Source organism: Molothrus ater, chromosome 11, assembly GCF_012460135.2.
Source record: "Molothrus ater isolate BHLD 08-10-18 breed brown headed cowbird chromosome 11, BPBGC_Mater_1.1, whole genome shotgun sequence".
In the NCBI taxonomy this organism is placed as follows: domain Eukaryota; kingdom Metazoa; phylum Chordata; class Aves; order Passeriformes; family Icteridae; genus Molothrus; species Molothrus ater.
The window spans coordinates 18,655,436-18,670,235 of record NC_050488.2 but is presented as its reverse complement, the minus strand read 5'-3'; the positions used below and the strand labels follow the sequence as shown (position 1 = coordinate 18,670,235).

Genomic DNA, 14,800 nt, shown 5'->3' with positions numbered 1-14,800 from the left:
AGCCTTCTCCAGGGCCTGGCACTGTGGCAGTGAAGGAATCATGGTTTGAGGCACAGGAATTTTTCTGAATACAGGGCAGCAAAGCCATTTATGGGATCACGTCCTTCCAGAGCCCATTTATGGGATCACATCCTTCCAGAGCCCATTTATGGGATTGCGTCCTGGCAGAGCCCATTTATGGGATCACGTCCTTACAGAGCCCATTTATGGGATCGCGTCCTGGCAGAGCTGCACAAACAGGGCTGCAGAAGGGAGCAGCAGCAGTGGCTGAGCTGCTGGGAAGCCCTGCAGGGCCCAGCAGGTGACACTGCAGGGCCCAGCCGGTGACACTGCAGGGTGGCAGGTGACGCTGCAGGGCCCAGCAGGTGACACTGCAGGGTGACAGGTGACGCTGCAGGGCCCAGCAGGTGACACTGCAGGGCCCAGCAGGTGACACTGCAGGGTGACAGGTGACACTGCAGGCACCAGCAGGTGACACTGCAGGGCCCAGCCGGTGACACTGCAGGGTGGCAGGTGACACTGCAGGGACCAGCAGGTGACACTGCAGGCACCAGCAGGTGACACTGCAGGGCCCACCAGGTGACACTGCAGGGTGGCAGGTGACACTGCAGGGCCCAGCAGGTGACACTGCAGGCACCAGCAGGTGACACTGCAGGGACCAGCAGGTGACACTGCAGGCACCAGCAGGTGACACTGCAGGGCCCAGCCGGTTCCCACGGCCACCACCTGCAGAGCTTTCATCACCTCAGCCCTGTTTACACCGAATTTAGGAACTGAGTGTCCCCAACAAACAACTTCCCTCTCCCTGGTGGCCTCAGCAGGGACTTGGGTCGTGTCCTCAGCCCTCCCTGGCAGTGCCACCAGCCTTGTGGCCGTGGTGCCAGCAGGGAGCCTCTGGCTGCTGTCACCCACCAGGGCCAGCTCACCTGGAGTGAGGAGTGAAAACAAGGCAGAGCTGCTGCTGAGAGCCTGAACCTGCCTTTGCAAGCTCACCTTTTCCAGCTGCAGCATTAATATTTGCTATTTCTCGTGTTCTTTGGTGTGATGCCCCAAGTTGTGGTGGTTTGCACCATTTAATTAAAAACAAACATGATAGGATAATCTTCTAAGCCTGTTTCCTCAACCAGACCATGGAGGAAGAACAACATGCAAAAAATCAAACCCCTGTTCCAAGGGGACAAATGGAAATCAAGGTCCTGAGCAGACAATGAGGGGTTTATCTCATCTGTAAGATAAATGTATTTATCAGAAATAACAGCAAACCCAGAAAGGCTTAAGCCCAGCTTAACAGCAGGACCAAAACATTTTGAATTGTGAGGCTGAACAAGAGCAGCTCTCCAGGAGCCACCCTGCAGCCTCTGTCTGGCTGGGGAGAAACTGCAACTCCTACAGAGGGCAGAGCCACGGGTGAGCCCCAAATTCAGAAATTCAGAAATTCAGAAATTCAGAAATTCAAAATTCAGAAATTCAGAAATTCAGTGTAGGGAACAAAGAACCGGCCTGGAGTCAGGAATGGAGCCGGCAAAAGGAAAAGCGGGAGAGGATTTCTGCTGGAATATGGAATGGAGCCAGCAAGGGGAAAACCTAGAGAGGAATTCTGCTGGAATATGGAATGGAGCTGGCAAAAGGGAAAACCCGGAGAGGAATTCTGCTGGAGTACGGAATGGAGCCAGCAAAATTGAAAACCTGGAGAGGATTTCTGCTGGAGTACAGAATGGAGCTGGCAAAAGGGGAAATCCAGAGAGGAATTCTGCTGGAGTGAGGAATGGAGCTGGCAAAAGGGGAAACCTGGAGAGGATTTCTGCTGGAATATGGAATGGAGCCAGCAAAGGGGAAAACCCAGAGAGGATTTATGCCAGAGTGAGGAATGGAGTTGGAAAAAGGAAAAATCCAGACTGGATTCCAGGTGGAGTCTGGAATGCAGCCGGCAAAAGGAGAAGCCTGGAGAGGATTTTTTTTAAGCAGAGTCCAGAATGGAGTCAGCAAAAGGGAAAACCCAGAGAGGATTCCAGGTGGAGTCTGGAATGGAGCTGGCAAAAGGAGAAACCTGGACCGGATTTCTCCTGGAGCCTGGAATGGAGCTGGCAAAAGGGGAAACCCGGACTGGATTCCAGCTGGAGTCTGGAATGCAGCCAGCAAAAGGGAAAACCCAGAGAGGATTTCAAACAGAGTCCGGAATGGAGTCAGCAAAAGGGAAAACTTTGACCAGATTTCTCCCAGAGTCTGGAATGGATAAAAAAATTAATGAAATCTTATTATTTTCTTAATCCTACTGGCAATCTGAAGTTCCTGTAGGCCTTATTAAAACTCCTCAAGCTGAAATTCAGCAGAGCTGGTAACCTGATGTCTGGAGATGCCTGAAGAGTCCAGCTGTAAAATTAGACAACAAATTTAAATATTTTAAGTGATTTGGGATGTCTCTACTGACAGGTGTCTATCAAGTCATCCAAAACCTTTTTCTCAAAAAGACCCCTGTGGGTAAATAAGATTTTTCTTACAAAACATGGAGATTATTGCTCACAATTTTAAAAATTCATCGTGTTTCAGGAAAACACAACTCCCCTAACAGAGATCCATTCCTGGTTGAATACATAAACAAGTTTCAAACTGACATACCTTGTATGGAATTTACTAAATTTTGTGGATTTTATACCTCCTTAATGAACCAATACAAAACAGGGTGGGAACCCCCTTAATTCAGTTCCAAGCTGAATTTATTTGCTTTGGGAGATGTACAAATAGAAACTCTGTCAAGCCAAAACAGCCCTGGTCCTCCACTCTGTCTCCAGCTGATATCTTTAGATTAATTAAAATAATTGGGGAAGGAGATTCAAATAAATAAAACCACATTTAGAAAAAGGCACCATTTTTTCTATTAAAATGCCTCCGAGAAATAAGAATAATATTGGGAACAGAGAACTGATCAATATTACTCTCAAAGTGGGCTGGTGAAGTGCATTAATTAAATCAAAAATCCTGAAATTTGGAGTCCCAATAGCAAAACAGAAGTTTTGTCCTTACCCACCTGGCAAGATGTGATATTTCTGGATAACCTCCAGGATGAGGTGCTTTACTCTCTTGGGAATGGTAAAATACAAATGAAAAAATAGGAAACTAAGGAAAAAATAGGAAAATTGTGAAAAGAGGCAGAGAAAGTAGAGCAATAATTTCTGCAAAGGGGGAAACAGAACAGTTCTCAGGCAGAACTGAAGTAGATAAAACACATGTTGGCATCTTAATGCTTAAGTTTTTCTTTCTTCCCTTTTCTTTATCATCAAAGGAAGGAAAGCACTTCTTCTCCCATCTTAGATCAATCCATCAAACAGCAGAGCAGGAAAACTGTGTCAAAAAAGAAAAAAATATTTCCAGAGCAATGGAAATTCTTGAAGAAATGCCTATATATTTTTTGCTTGATAAATTATTTCTTCATTTCTATATTCATACAAAGCACATGTATTTTCCTGCTCTGATGAACAGAGAAATCCTGTGAGTTCCCAGGGAAAGCTGCTATTAGGTTATTTTTCTCTGACTGAAGAAGTTATTTACTGTAGTTTTCAAACCCTGGTGAAAAGCTTTGCTGTTCTTCCTGTGCCCTATTGAGCACAGGTGCAAATTAATTTTTAAAAAATGTTATTTTTAATTGGAAGATGGTTTCAAACTTAAAATTCAAGTGTTTTCTGTGAATCAGATTGATTTCAGACTAACTTGCTAGGATCCTGATGTTGCAGCAATGCCAATGATTAGTCACGATTAGAAATGGATCAAATTAGTAGAAATTATATTGTTTAGCAGAAAAATTTGCTGTTCAATAGGATTGAGGCAAAAAAGGAGGATCTCAGAAAGATCCCAGCAAAGCTAAACAGGACTGGGGATGGAATTTGCTAAGAAGAGATGAGAGACAAGCAGGACCCCAAGCTCGACTCTGGTGATGGAGACAAGCTGCTCTCAGGAAAGCAGAAGACACCAAAAAGATAAAAACCAGGCTGTTAGTGCTGATTTTCCCTTCCAATTCCCCAGCTTTCCCTAAGTTTGGAGGATATCAGCAGTGCAGCAAGGAAGTTCCCCACTGAGTGTGGATTGAGCCTGGGTTTGCCACAGGTTTTCAGCAGTTTGCAGGGAAGTTCTGCAAGAGACAGGGTGTAAAGCTGTGATCTCACATTGCCACCCTCCAACACTCCTCCTGTTTTGTTGGGGTTTTTTGTTGCTTTTTTTTGGGTTTGTTTTTTTTTTTTTTTTTTGTCAGGTCACTCAAATTAATTGGTTTCAACTTCCCTTTTTTTCAAGTGGAAGTTCATTAAAATGTTGAAAATTTGCCATCACAAGGAAAAGCACAATCTCCTGTTAACAGTGTGAACCTGCAACTGCTCTGGCTTCTTTTTCTTCCTAATTGGATCTGTTGAATCCAATTCTGCTTAGCAAACAGCTTGGATTTGGGCAAATCAGCACTTTTTTCCAGTGGGGGGGGGGGGACAAAAAAAAATTATCAAGAAATTCCCAACCATCCCAAATAACTTTCCAGATGTGGTGGTACCTTAATAAAGTCGTAGCCTATTTAAAACTTGTTTCTTGTACATTGAAGCTCTTGCTGAAGTGTCAGGGGACAATCAGTCAGCACTTGTACTCAATAAAGTGGGAGATGATACTTCAGGAATCGATGCAGCTCTGCAGAGATTTGAAAGATGTGCATTTATGGGAGGAAGCAGTAAATAAAAATAAAACCTCGCTGGGATTTCATTTCAGTGCCCAATGGGTGAGTTTGTACTTTTGTGCATGTATAAATAACTTAATTATAAATAAAGATGCCAAAGGAAAAGGAAAATTGTAAACTTAGCAACTATTGACTAATATGCAAAAAATAAGACCAATGTCATCAAGTTGCACTCTGCTATTCTAATTCTGCATTCATTTGCATAAAATCCTTGCTGATTGGATGCAGATAATTCCTGACTCTCCACTCCATCAAGAAAAATCGATTTGTGGCTATTATAGACTTCAAATCAACATTTTCCTGGATTTTGTTGCCCACCCCAAGCTCCACTGCTCTGAGTTCCAGAGGTGAGAGAGCAACGTCTGCCACTGTGAGTACACAGAAAGCACAAGGAACAATCTTATCTCAATATTGAGTTAATACTATTAAAGCTATTAAAGCATTTTAAAGACTTCTTGGCCAACTCACAATTAACACTTCTTCAATCTTCTTAAATTATCAAGCACTATGAAAATAGACAAGGTCATTGTTTTATCTGCAATAAAGTCAAAGGAATTGCCAGAGACTCTTACACGTATAATTAACAGTGTGCAATTTATTCAATACAGCTCTCATTTAATTACAGGGACCTATTACACTGAGTGATGTGTTAGGGGTGATTTATATCCCAGATGTAAATATTCAGAAAGAGGCCTCCCATAACGAAAGCAGCTGCTCCCTGCTCTCCATCCACGTTCAAATTCAGTGTATTGGTACAACATAGAATTGGTACAATATAGAAATTAAATTGGTACAGTATAGAAATTATCAAGTATTGGAAAGAAATTATTCCCTGGCAGGGTGGGGAGGTGTGCACCTAGCACAGGCTGCCCCTGGATCCCTGGCAGTGCCCAAGGCCAGGCTGGACACTGGGGCTGGAGCCCCTGGGACAGTGGGAGGTGTCCCTGCCCTGGCAGGGGTGGCACTGGGTGGGATTTAAGGTCCTTTCCAACAATCCCTCCTGGCATTCTGGGATTCTATATTGATACCAGGTCCTTACAAGCTGGCAGTGATCATTTTGGGAAGATTCAGTGTCACCTGTGGGAATCATGGCTGATGCCTCCTTGGTTTTCCTCAGGAGCGTGGCCTGGACCAGCGGCCACAGGCACAACAGCAAAACAGCTGAAGTTTGTCAGGCAAGCCTGTGCTCTTCCTGCATCCATAAATTGTGAATCCACTCCAATTTGCACTGTTAGGAATATGAAAGTCAGTTTGGTTTTCTTTTTTCTTTACATGGAAAAAATAAATATTCCTGATACCTACTAGTAAAGTGTTCCTTGTTGGGATGGGATTATGCACTTGTACCTTCCCTGTGCCCTCAGAGCCTGTCTGCCCTTGGGTTATCCAAGATCCAAAAGAGATCCTGCACGAAGCTTTAAACCCCAGAGCTTTTAAACTGAGAGGCATTCAGAGCTGCAATAAGTCACTGCCTCTGTGTGAGCTACACCTGTGCTGTTTTAGCACCCAAAGCACAGCAAATCACTCCATTACTTAAGTATTTTCCCCCACAGATCTCAGAGCTTTCACAAAAAAGCAGCTGAATGAAGCCGTTTATGTGTGAACAGAAAACATTTTTCAACATCCATTCCTCAAAAAGCTCTCACTTATGTTATCACAAATTTAAACAACAACAAAAACTTCAAACCCAGTCAAACCCAGCAGTGTCAGGCTGACAGGAGTTGATGACACTCATAAAAGGAACAGCTTTCTAAAGAGACATCTCTCTCGTGGAAAGTGTTAGCCAATTGATAACACAGGTAATATTCAGCACTCCAGATCTACGCTGATGTATAAAACTGCTGTCAAAACCACTGCCTTTATTGACATCAGCATGAATACTTTGCTCCTGAGGTAAAGACATTATTGTCAGGAGTAGCTGAAAACATTAGAGGAGCTATTTCTCGGTTTAACTATGTAAAAGTCTGTTGTTAAAAATCTTTACGAGTCCTTAACATCAGAAAAATTGTGGAAGAGTCCTGTTTACAACAGAATGCCTTGCTGAAAACCTTGAAGTGGTATTTTGAGTGGAAAAACCACAGGATTGGTGGCGCTGGTCACTGGCAAACCCAGCGGTGCCTGCCCACACCACATCTCACACTCTGTGCAGCCCTGCCTGGGGCTCTGGCAGGTTTAGAGAGTCCAGTGGATGGAAATTTCCTCAAGTCATGAGGAAAATCCTCAAGAAGTGATTTCCAGAGGCCACAGTAAGGAAGTCAATCCAGCTGCATAGATCCCCTCACATGGAGTATTGCAGCACCTCCAGTGTCTGGGAGCAACGGGGAGCTGTGGAGGGGCAAAACAAATCCTGCTGTGCCCCATCTGAGAACAGATTCATTTTCACAATCATACATTCATTAAATTCCCTGAATTGGAAGGAACCCACAAGGAGCATCAAAATCCAACTCCTGGCCCTGCCCAGGCCACCCCAGGAATCCCAGCAGATACCTGTACATAAATATAAAAAATAAACCATTGCCTGCCTCTTCAACCTTGCTATAATTTAGCAGAAAACGATGAGTGACCAAAGCCCAAACTACAAAAACATTTCAGTTTGCCACTGAGTGGAATCAATACCCAGAGGCACAGGGATGAGCTCACATCCCTCTCCTGTTGCCCTGATGTCCCTGTGCCCCTTCCAGAGCTCAGGGCCAGCACCCGCTGCCCTGTTTGGCCCCACCACTGTCCCCACGACATCTCACCCCACTCAGCCCTTCCCTCTAATGCAATGTGACTGAGATGAAGAAGCCTCCTGCTCTCCAGAGATCGATTCTCCTCAAGCACAGCACATAAATGAATATTTTACAAGCCATATAAATGCAGCCCTCTCCATTTTTCCTTTCCAGTTCTGCTGTTCGAAGGCAGACCCTGGTGCCAATTCACTGAGTTAAGTTCCCATCTCAGGAGCAGGCAGAGATTCCAGCCCCTCCCCAAACTCCCCCTTGGAGGTTTCCCTCATCAGCTCCAAAAACAACACATGCTGCTGTTTGGTGGGTAATTTTGACAGAATTCCAGCTCCTGCTGAGCTGTAACAGCTGATTATTAAAAATGTGGGATATCCCAGAAAACGCCTTCCTGAGGTCCTGGGTGTCAGAGACCTTTTTGTTGTGAAAACTCAAACTGCACCAACACTGCTGAGTGTGAAACCTCTCTCAAGAAGAAAATCCTCTCTATTATGGTTACATTCTTCAGCATGCAGTGGTCAATAGCTAATATGCTGTACCTTAAATGTGGCTATAGGGAATTAACACTGGGCACCTCCAGATCCTGCTGCAATGGCCCTTTGCTTTGGACTTCAAAGGCAATAAAAAAGTAATATTGAGATCAAAGCCTCCCAGCACAATCACACTTTTTGAAGTTTGCAAACCATAGAAATTGGAGGCGTTTTAGTTCGCTGGCTCTTGTCATTTTATTTGAACTCCTGAGCACTTTGAGCCACTGTTCAAACTTTTGATATGCACTCGTGTTTTGATGCACAAGGATCTGAAGATGGCAGGGAATTCCAGATTAATCCATGCTGACAGCAAGGGCCCTCGTTACCTTTCTATTGATTTTGCAAGGTCTGGAAAAAAACATAAGCAGCAGAGGCTGTTTTAAAGCTTTCCTGTGGCACAGGCTGCATCACACATCCAATTCTCGCTCAATTACCATGACATGTCCATGCTTAATATTCCAAAGTATAAAACTTCAGCAGCAAACATTTTGATCAGGCCTTGAAATCTGTATGATTTAGAGACCCAAAATCATATCAGACAGTGCTGTAAGACCTGATTGAGTCAAATTCCTCTTGAAAAGCAAAATATGGGCAAAGCAGAGAGCCAGGCCCTGAAGTGTGTGGAACAAAAGCTGCCAGCATTCCTTGTTCAGAATTCCTGAAAGCCACATCACACCCCACGCTGAAGTGCTCAGCTTGGAACCTAAATTGCTTTTCCTTTGGAGGGATAATCTTTGGATTTAGGTCACTGTTCACTCTGTGCAGAGGGCTGTCCTGGGCAGGTAAAGGGATCTCAGGTCTTGGCAATACTCTGAATATCCAGGGTGCTGGAGGAAGGCAACATCCTCTTCCTGCACTGGAGGGCCCTTGTGAAGCAGGCTCTGTCTAGCAATAAATCTGTTTGTTTTTGTTATGGTTCTCCCCTCGCTCTCTGGCTGCTTCTGTTTTCTCTTCAAAAGCACTTGATTGTACCATTCTCTGCCTGTTAGCAGCACCATAAAGTGAAATTCACTTCATTGATCAGAAGATGACCTCCATCCAGTGCCTCTTAGATTAGAGATAACAACAGGCTGCTGTCTCACTGAGAAATAATTTCTTTGGCTCCTTCGGCTCCTCTTTATTATGATTGCTTCCTAACATATCACTTAAAAACTGGAGTGGAAAACAAATGAGGATATCTTCTCCACTGTTTGTATTTTGACTTCCCAACAAACACAGATGCACACACACTGCAGCACTTGGTGCTCTAGAAGAATTCATATTTTCCTGTGGAAGATGAAGAAAATATTTAACTGTAGACAAACGAGCTGAGGAAAGGGGTAAAAATGGATTGACATAAAACCTACATTTTGCCTGAGAGACTTTATGCTTCAAACCAGGAAAAATGGGAGATGTACACTCATGTGAAATTTAAACTGTGCATATTCAGGAACAGGTTTTTAAATATCAGCAATAAAGATCATGTTGGAATACATTATCACATTCTGCACTGGAGCATGTGTTACATATTTATAACAAGGAAAGCGTGCAAGACTAATCATACACTATGAATAATGCCATGTTTTTCCAGGCAGATTTGCAAAGTGTTATCCCAGACATTCCCTTCTGCTGGGGGCAGAGGAAGCAGAGGCTGCTCCAGCCCTCCCCACTCGGCTGCTCAGCATCCTCTGCAGAGGATCCCGCTGCCAAGTGAGAGGTGTGGTGACATTCAGCTGGAAATAGGCAGAAATATCTGTATTATTTCGGCTATTTCAGGCCTACTGCTCAGCTCAGGAGAGCTTCAGCTGGCAGCATTTGTTCCCAGGGCCCTGGATGGTGCTGCCTTGGCAAAGTGCTGGGATTTCTGGAGGGCTTGTCAGCCTCAGGAAAGCCCCCAAGCTTCAGTCTCACCATCCTCCACTTGCCCAGACTCTTGAGGAATAAAATAAACTGCTCTTTTATCCCCTCCCTCGAACAAAACTTTGAATGCCTCAGACACTGGAATGGGCTTTTGACAGCTGACCTTATTATATCAAGTAATTTATAATTAAAGTTCCACAAATCCAATTGTGTCAGACACTAATACAGCTGAAATACTACATGGGTAAATCATCCAAACCATGCCACTTTTATGAGCTGTTTGCCCAAACATGAGCTACTCAGCACCAGCCCTGTCCAGTCTACTGAGCTTTTCCTCCTTTGTGTAAGCACAGGGAGCTTCCAAAAGAGGGACAGGGGAGAGAAAATGTGTTTATTCCTGGCTGTGCTGTGTGCCAGGGCTGCAAAAACCTGCTCCGTTCTCGGGCATCTACGTGGAGATTCCTCTGCAAGAAACCTCAGACTGGGATTAAAATCCCAATTCTAGTTGGGATTAGAATCCCAACCTTGGACTGGGATCAAAAGAGTGGGCAGGAAGACAAATGCTGCTGGTGGTTCTGGCCCTGGGCTAGAGGAAGGCGTCCGTGCCCAAGGCAGGGCCTTGGCATGAGGTGATCTTCAAGGTGCCTTCCAATCCAACCCATTCTGTGATTCCATGATGAATTCTTTAGGAAGGGGATGTGCTCGGTGGGATTAAGGATCAGATACCACAAAAGATCCCCTTAAAGGTCCTCAGTTTTTATCAATATTCTGCACAAGTAGCCAAAAAAGCTGTTGAAAATATTGATAGCACACCTAACATGAGCCTTTTGCACTTGGCTGGCCAGCTGTGACTTGGTTTAAACTTCAATTTTGTAAACAAAATGTAACTTAGCCAGGCCTCAAAACTCAGCACATTCCCAAGAGAAAAGAGCAGCTTTTACCAAAGGTCAGTCTCAACCGTAGACTGGAATGGGATAAAGAAAGTCTGAGCATCCTCCATCTAGGAAAACATCATGTAGGAATCAGCATTTTATCAAGAAGAAAGTCCTTGGGAAAGGCCTCTCCTCTGCTCTGGGGCTGAGGCTCTGCTGTAGATTTGTTCTGGAATCCTATGGAATAACACCAAGGTTAATTCAGGAATTGTGTTCAGCACAAACCTTTCTGTGCACTCAAGGATGGCACTGAGCTCCCCTGGGCTCCCTTTCCAAAAAGTGATGGATCAGTGCCACCTTCACTTCCCCTTGGGTGTGAGGAACCCAAATCCTCCCATGGCCAGAGCTGTTTAGAGCTGCCCAACCCTCAGGGCTGGTGACAGACACGTCCCAGTGCATCCCTGCCGTAGCTTCAGACAATTTTACCCCATCTGTGATTTTCAGAGCTCCCAAAAACACCCAGCTAAATTGACAGACACATTTGCTGTGTGACAGTGGCTCTGTGATGCTAATATTGGCTGCTGCCTGACATTTTATATAACAACATTTATATAACAATTCCGAGGCTCTGTGATGCACCACACAATTCAAACCCAGCCCTTCCATTTGCTCCCTTATCAACGTAGAGCTGGTGTTGTATCAAGTAATATCAGAGAAGATAAATTATGCCACTGTTTATTTACAGTTTACATCCCTGCAGTCAACGTACCTCATGCAGGAATTGACCTGTGGAAGAACTATAGCAGCACATTATTTGTGCAGCAGTAAAATTGATGGAAATTGATGATGCCTGAAAAACACACAATTATAGTGTCTTGATTAAAAATGGAGCACATTTCAATGAACTTTTTCCCTTCTTCTCATGATTATGATACACAAGTACTAACATTAATGGTATTTTTTTATATAATGAACCATAAAATTACAGTTGGCAGTCAAGAGCACTCTAGCAGATAAGTAAAGCAATTTTCCTCATCATTTTTCCCTTTGTTGTCAATCTTGTTGCATAGCCCATTGCCTTTTCAATGAGCTGTAATGTGAATATTCAAGATCTTGCTTTTCCCCAGTGTATACATTCCAGTTGAAATAATTCAGTTTCATGGCACCTATTTTAATGTGTTTTATTAAGCAAACTTCATATTATTTAGGTTTTCCACTTGTACCAGAACTTGCCTGAGCATTGACAAAGAGAATAATGGCATTTAAATTGTCCAGGTTTCGGGCAGATCAGCAAAAGTGTTTATTGAGCTTGCTGTGCAAAGAGCCTGAAAAGTTTGGGTTTGATTTTGCTCTGACACTGCCTGTCCCTCTTTCCAGGAGGTTTTATGAAGTTTAGACATGTTTGAATACTTCCCCATGTAAGTATGACAATCCAATTAACCCTCAGTTTAGACCAAACCAAGCTACAATACACACATATTACAAGTATTAGCTCTCATATTAAAGCATTTCAGGAAATATTTATTTCATGCTATTTCCTGTGGTCTGGCAATTTGCAGCTCTTGACATAAATTATTGTTGCTGTAGGATGAGAAATAAGTGAAATGTCGTATAGCCTCATCTGTGTCTTACTTGACATAAAAAGGCAATAAAAATTAATATATTATATAGTTTTGAGTTAGGAAAAAGAAGATGGGAAGTGCTCTTGAGAGGAATTATCATTCTCACTTCTCACATGTAAAAAAGTGACTGTGGTCCCTGCCCATTAGTGTTGAGACTAAATAATCTTTAAATTCCATTCCAACCCTTTAACTTCCCATGATTCTATCAGATACTCACAGCTTCCTCTGGCTCCAGCATGAAGGATGATGTCCAGGCTCCACTGAAGACAAAATGTGGTGGATGTGGCTTCTCCAAAGCCTGCAGTGCTGGGTGAGATGGATCTCTCCAAAACAAGTTAGAAAATAGAACCTTTTTGTGTCTTTGCTGCAGATTTGTTCAGAAAGCTCAGCAGTCAGGGAAGGAGATTATGCAGATAGCTCAGACATGATAAAATCAACATTTTATCCTCACAACACGGGCACAGTCATGAGAAACTCCGCTTGTGGACATGCCCAGACTTTGTGCCCTTGACAGTCCCTCTGATTTTAGGCTCCTGCCAGCTGCCAACTGTTCCCTGATTCCCACCCGATCTCCCCTGATCAGCTCACTACCCTTCCTCTATTATTTGGGATTCACCAAGGGCAGATATTTTTTGTTCTTTATCCATTTAGAGATGAAGAACCATAAAGGTAAACAATCTGTGGAACAAAAAACCTAAATTTAGATGGGGAGCCTCATTTGCATTTTGGGTGTCTGTCGCCATGTGAAGCACAACATTTATCCTGGGGAGAGAAAAAGCCCTCCAGGGCCTCCTACATGGCTGATTTAAGTTTTTTACAGTTTTCAACTTGATTGATTTAGGGCTAAATTCTGTAATGTTTAAACATATTAAAATATCTCTGACTTCAACAGTTTTAAGCTTTACTTGAATAACGACACAGAATTCTATGGCTCACAAAGACCTCTAACAGCACAGGACAAAACAAAAAGAACCAAAAAAAAAAAAAAAAAGTAATATAGAGGCCTGAAAATAATCTGCAGAGTGAAAATGAGCCATCAGGAGGGAACAGCAGAGATTGGAGGGTGAAGTGCTGCATTTTCAGGGCTGCAGCTGTGATTCACCCGTTCAAACCAGAGCATCTGGCAGCCCAACAGCTGCTGTGGGCTCAGGGAGAGCTGGGGCTGCCACCGACCTCCCTCTCCCCCACGAGCTGCTCTCCAACTCAGAGCTCAGCCATGGATGAATCTCCCTGCTGGGATGAGCTTTCTCCCACTGCATGCAATCAACATTTTTGTTTTCATGTTCCCTGTGAGCAGCTGATTCCCAAAAGCTTTGGGTTTGCACAATTTACCCGAGACCTTGTTTTTAAGGTTTGTGAGTTAGAATGGAAAACGAGCCAGCCTGGGATTCCCTGCGAGCAGGGTCGTTGTGAATTTGGTTTATTTGTTTGTTTCTTGAATAATGTGGCTTTTTTTTTTTACCCCCCATAGGTTCCTACCTGCAAGAAACCCAGACAGGCAACGTCCAGTGAGGCACAGCATCATTCTTCTGAAGAGACAACTGCTCTTAGAACTTCCTGGTGCTATTTATTCCCATGAGGAGCAAGGATGAGGCTCAGCCTTTGAACGTGCAAAGTTTGCAAGAAATTGTTGTGAAGAAGTGAAGACACCTTCCTGGTGAAAGGAAACAGATGCCACCATGCTGGCTGCCTCTCCAGGAGGCTTTGAAACAGGGGTTGCTTTATTCCACGTTCACTTTAAACGTGGATAAAACTCCAAGCACTCATGGAAATACTTACACAATTGTATCAGCTTTAAATTCCTCAGTTTTCAGCTCCAAAGCTTCTTCCTTTCCTAAAATGAAGCCTATAGGTTACATTGACCAAAGCAAATTTTTAGAAGAAGCCACCAGGATGTCCTTCACAGATAACTTCTAATCAGAGTAGCAAGAACTCACTGCTGATTTTGACGGCCCAAATTTCAAGTGTAAAAGTTGGTTTTAAGCCAGACCAAGTCTATAAAATAAATCAGAGTTAAGACAAATAGCAATTAAATTTTGTTATGCGGTGTGAATGGTGAGATTTTTGTTTCTGATCTAGAATACAAGCAGGTGCAAGCAGGGATTGTGAAAAAGAAAACCCTGTATGATGGCTTTTGATAGCTGCCCATACAAATTTCACAAGCAGCTGTGGCTAATCCTGGCTCAGAGAGCTTAGAGCAAACTGTGGGGCTGAGAAATGAAGAGTGTCAGCTTTGCAAGGAGCTAATGTGGCACAAGGTCAAGGTTGACAAACCAGCCCCAGCCCAATGCCTCAAATATGTCCAGGGCTGCGTTGGCCAAGAAAGATAAATGAAGAAACTGTCAGCCAGCTCCAGTCTAAACAATAGAACAATTTAAACTGGAGGGAATCATAATCTGAAGCAATTTGTTTCATACTGTACCATCATGATAAAGAAAATCTCAATTTTCTCCATCAATTTGGGGTGTAAATGGAGTCTCAAGCAAAAAAAAAAAACCTTTCATCAGAA

At 43.6% G+C, this 14,800-nt stretch overlaps 1 long non-coding RNA gene across 1 annotated transcript; it reads right to left on the bottom strand.

Moving 5' to 3' along the window:
• Positions 1-10,869: 10,869 nt before the first annotated feature.
• Positions 10,870-12,876, bottom strand: LOC118691827 (uncharacterized). The gene is made up of 3 exons (XR_004981078.1): positions 12,509-12,876; positions 11,439-11,519; positions 10,870-10,906 (listed from the first exon to the last, which is right to left on the bottom strand). It is a non-coding gene; the product is annotated as an uncharacterized LOC118691827 (long non-coding RNA).
• Between the last annotated feature and the right edge of the window lie 1,924 nt (positions 12,877-14,800).